Consider the following 5,463-nt stretch of genomic DNA (forward strand, 5'->3'; position numbering starts at 1 on the left):
TCAAATTATTTAAGCTATTCAATGAATTGCTTCAGCCATGTTACTTACTAAAATGAACCTAGGTTATAAGGTCACACTGTATGCAAGATGCGATGACGTCCTGTGAGATGAAAATGCTGGTCTATTGATGTCATACATTTTAAACCATCAGATTCTCCGGAAACTCTGGCTTCCGGCGATCCAGATATAAATGTTCCTGCTCTACCTGAGCGACAGCGTGGACACTCACAGGTCATGGCTCTCCGTTATCTAGACAAGGTCTCTGTCACAACCCGTCTCACGCTTTCTTTACACTCCTTTATTTATCCCCGCTTACCTTTTTATTTATCCATCTCTCTCCCGTCCCTCGGCTGACACATACACAGGCGTCCCAGAGTCTTCTGTAAATCACTCCGTGACAGAGGGAAAGAAAGGGAGATGGTGAGAGATAAAGGGGTAGAGCGATAGAGGGGGTGGAAGAGAGGGATGAGGGCTTGAGCATCCATGGAATGAACCTATCAATCCAGAGTGCCTATTATCCCGTGCGAAATGCTTCTCGCCAGTAGACGCCTAGTTAGTGCGGCTGTTCAAAATTAATAAAACGCCAGCTGAGTCTAGGCGGAGAGTGCTACAGGCCCGGTTATTGATTAAGTCATGTCACAGGAATGGAAGGCTGTGCCATTAAAAGTACAAATTATGCAGCATGTTTAGCCATGCCTCTTATTCATGTAATAGACGGAGTCAGTGGAAGAAAAATGGAAGCCTCCTCCATATTCTGGCTTTTAAATGGATCAAATGCAGGGCTGCAAGTCTTTGTGGAACGTTGGACCGTGGGTGTCTGGGAATGGCTCGAGACAAAACGAGACAAAGAGGAGCAAGACAAAGAGTGATGGGACAAAGAAAATGCAGCGCCGGAGAGAACGCTAAAACATAAATGATACACATTGCCTGGAATTGCTTTTGGAGAGTCAAATCTGCCCGGTGAAAAGAAGCCATTTAATCACTTAACAATTTAAATGATATTATTTTGACACACAGCCAGATGGCATGGCTCCTCTCCTCTTTGGCGAGGAGCAGTAAGAGGCTGATAGAGATTCAGTCTTGACGAGTGGGCAAATTGAATTTTTGTGGCGTGTGAATGTTGTGAGTACCAAAGCCCGAGTAAAGCGAGCGGCCTCAAACATGACTGAAACACTTGAGTTATCATTTGAAGCGATTATACGCTCTGCGAGGTGGTGGGGTGTACACAAGAGGTATACCGTAGTAGTAGTAATACACAATAAGTGATAATTGAGAAGATAGTTATTGAGTGTCAATCATTTATAGCCGAGTTCCTGGTGTCAAAAAGGGCAAAAGTCATTCTGCACTCGCATCCACACAGCCACTGCCATGCTCGGAGCACAGGCCCTCGTTACAAGAAGAACGCATGTGGCGTGCACACCCATGCAGACAACCAAAAGCATTATGCAAAAGAGCATTTGCGCGCGCACCCACCTTCGTAGGTTTTCACCCACAATCAACAACTCGCACGCCACAAGACCAAAAAAACAGCTTCACTTCAGTCAACTGGCAGGTCATTAATTTCACGATGCAAAACCGAAAGCGCTCGAGATGGAGACGGGGAGAAGAAAAAGAATATCACGGTGCGTAACCGTGTGTGTCCTGATTCATCTAAGAGGCTCCGAGCCCTGCAAGAACGCCGCCATTGCGCATTCCAAAGTCTTTTTGTTGTTGCGGTTGTTATTGTTGTTTTCCTGAAACCATTGTGACGACCCTTCAGATACAAGAGAAGGATTTTGGTGGCATCCACTTTGTTGTATGATTTATTACTCAAAAAGTAAAGATGAAACGCTGATCGCATTCTACTGTGACTCAGATGGACAAATGCTATAATTTCGCCATCACAGGTTTGTCTTGTGAATTTGACAGACCTTTATTTATGTTGAGGCAACTTTTCCAGACTTTAAGCAGCTTCAAGGATGCCATTGATTCCTCCCCAGGGCAGCAGGTCTTACTACATTTACTTTGCACAGTAAACTCAAACTCACGTTGAATTGCGGAAGAGCGGCTTGGGCTTTTCCAGTTTTAGAAATTTGCATTATTCCACACATGGTGTTTACACGACTTGACTAAACAAGCAATTTAGAGAAGGGCTTTAACATGTACGCCTCAAATATACTGTATAGGTTATCAATATGCTAATAAAATATCCCGGTTAGTGATTACACGGGCATGTGTCATTGTTTTAATGATAGTACAGTGAAACCTCGATTTAACAGACTAATAAGGGGGAGGTTAAATTTGATTGTTCGTTAAATTGAAGCACTTTTTGTGGCCTAAAAACACCAGTACTGTCATATACAGCCCTGCAGTTCCATTATCGTAGCCTGGAGGGCTCTTTGCATCCTCTCTCTCTCTACCCCCACCCCTCTGTATTTTCAGCACCTGTCTCCAATCAGCCTCATCACCACCGGTATTTAAGTCTCCCTGTTCCAGGAAATCCTCGGCAAAGTATTGCAGCCTCTCATAGCAGTACCACGGCCCACCGTACTCAAGTAAGCCAGTCAACTCCTCGTTCCCTTGTTAACTCTTGTGGCTCCTTGTTCCCAGTGTTCCTGACTCACGGCATTCCTGCCAGCGGCCTGTTCTGTCCACTGCCTGCCACCTTTCCACGCCGCCGCCTGCTAACACATCCAGGACCACCTCCATAACCTTTACTCAATAAACTGTTCATCATTTTACATCTGCCTCTGCCTGCTCTTGGGTCCAGCTACTTCCTACACGTGACAGAATACTTTGGCCACTATAGACCCAGCAACTCCGGAGGCACTGAAGAACACACTCACCCTCCAAGGTGCCCACATTGGACGACAGGACAAAATACTAATAATAAGAAATCACCGAAATCACCGAAACGCGCCACTCCCTTTTGCAACAGGTCTCCCTCCTTTCCCAACAGATGCAATCCATTCAACCCCCTGTAAGTACTCCTCCCGAGCCCGCAGCCTCCGAGCAACCCTGCTTCCCGTACAAAGAACCTCATGTCCCTCCACCCGAGCCCTACTCCAGGGACCTACGTGGATGTAGCCAGTTTATTCTTCATTGCTCTCTCGTATTCAATCTCCGACCGTACAGTTATCCCACCGAGTGTTCCAAAGTAGCATATGTCACTAACCTCCTCCTCCACAAAGTAGAAAAATGGTCCACTTCATTATGGCACAACTCGTCCCCGGTCCTCCTTTCGTTCGATTCCTTTTCCGCTGAACTCCGTAAGGTTTTCGATCACTCCGTTCAGGGCAAAGAAGCCACCCGTCGTCTCCTCACACTCACTCAGGGCGCTAAGTCCGTTGCGGAATATTCCATCGACTTCCGTATCCTTGCTGGTGAATGTGGGTGGGATGACGCAGTGTACGTCGATGACATCCTCATTTTCTCCCGTTCCCCCGAAGAACACTGCATCCGTGTACGCCAAGTCCTCCAGCGCCTCCTCGAGAACTGCCTATACGTCAAACCGGAAAATTAAGAATTCCACCTATCCTCAGTACATTTCATCGGCTACATCATTGCAAAAGGACAACTACAACCGGACCCGACAAAATCCAAGCATTCATCGACTGGCCATCCCCGCGACCCGCAAAGAATTGCAACGTTTCCTTGGATTCGCCAATTTCTACCGCCCATTCATCCGTAATTACAGCAAGGTCGCTATTCCCCTCACCAGTCACACATCCACCAGCTCCTCCTTTCAGTGGACCCCAGCAGCCTCACAAGCATTCAATAAACGCAAATCCCTGTTCACCACTGCTCCCATTCTGCGCCACCCTGACCCTTCCCTCCAGTTCCTGCTGGAGGTTGACGCCTCGGATGCCGGAGCTGGAGCAGTCCTCTCGAAGCCAGATCCCACCCATAAACTCCACCCCTGTGCTTTTTTTTTCCCCGTCGCCTATCTTCAACAGAAGGAAATTATGACGTCGGAAACCGCAAGCTGCTGGCCATAATATGGGCCCTGGAAGAATGGAGGCACTGGCTGGAGGGGACTAAACAACCATTTCTCATTTTGACTGACCACAAAAACCTCGCTTACCTCTGTTGCGCTAAACGTCTCAACCCCTCGACAAGCACGCTGGGCACTATTCCTCAGCAGATTCAACTTCAATCTCTCCTTCCGTCCCGGTTCCTGTAACACTAAGGCAGATGCCCTCTCCCGTATTCACTCACCACCTTCGAGCACAGCAGAATCCGAATCCATCCTTCTGGCCTCCTGTTTCGTTGGAGCCGCCATGTGGGAGATCGAGCTGGTGGTTAAGGAGGCCCAAAAGACCCGACCTGATCCCTCCTGACCACCTGTTCGTCCCGGATTCAGCACGGTCTTGCAGTGGGGCCACAACTCTAAATTAACTTGTCACCCTGGCATCACCTGTACTACCCAGTTCATTCAACAGCACTCCTGGTGGCCCAGCCTCATCAAAGACAACCGAGAGTTCATTCAAGCCTGCGCCGTCTGCGCCCAAGGGAAGTCTTCTCACCGACCTCCAGCTGGCTTGCCGAGCCCCTTGCCAGTTCCCAGCCGCCCTTGGTCTCACATCGCTGTGGACTTCGTTACCGGCCTGCCCACCTCTGAAGGTAACACTATTATTGTCACAATCATTGATCGTTTTTCCAAGTGTGTCCATTATGTGCCCCTACCCAAACTCCCGTCCGCCCTGGAAACTGATAACCTCCTTGTCTTACATGTCTTCAAACTCCATGGTATCCCCATCCACATAGTCTCCGATTGAGGTCCCCAGTTTTCCTCTCTGGTGTGGAAGGAATTCTGCAAGGCGTTGGGCGCAGCAGCCAGCTTATCATCGGGGTATCACCCGGAGACCAATGGCCAGACGGAGCGAGCAAACCAAACCCTGGAATCGGCACTCTGCTGTGTGGGCGCCCGCAAACCCTCCTCATGGAGTTCCTTCCTCCCATGGATTGCATACGCTCATAATTCCCTCACCAGCTCCGCTACCGGTAAGTCCCCCTTTGTGGCTTTCTATGATTTCCAACCTCCACTGTTTGACCTACAGGAGCAGGCGGTGGCAGTCCCCTCCGTACAAGATCACCTCCAGAGAGCCCAGGTGGTTTGGAAGGATGTCCGGGCAGCGCAACAAGCAGCTTGCCCAATCATCAATCCCACTTCCGTCCAGTTAAAACTGCCACAGTCCCTAAAGATTCATCCCACATTCCACGTCTCGTTGCTCAAGCCTGTCTCCACCTGCGCCCTAAACCCTCCGGCCGAACCCCTTCCACCCCTCCCAATTATTGGCGACCATCTGGCCTTCACGGTGTTGGGCATCCTCGACGTGAGGCCTAGGCGGAGGGGGTTCCAGTACCTGGTCAACTGGGAAGGGTACGGGCCGGAGGAGCGGTCTTGGATTTCCCGGAAGCTTATACTCTCATACCCTTTTGGATGACTTCTGCGCGGCTCACCCGGCGAAGCCTTGCATGACG

This window comes from Phyllopteryx taeniolatus, chromosome 1 (assembly GCF_024500385.1).
Source record: "Phyllopteryx taeniolatus isolate TA_2022b chromosome 1, UOR_Ptae_1.2, whole genome shotgun sequence".
In the NCBI taxonomy this organism is placed as follows: Eukaryota; Metazoa; Chordata; class Actinopteri; order Syngnathiformes; family Syngnathidae; genus Phyllopteryx; species Phyllopteryx taeniolatus.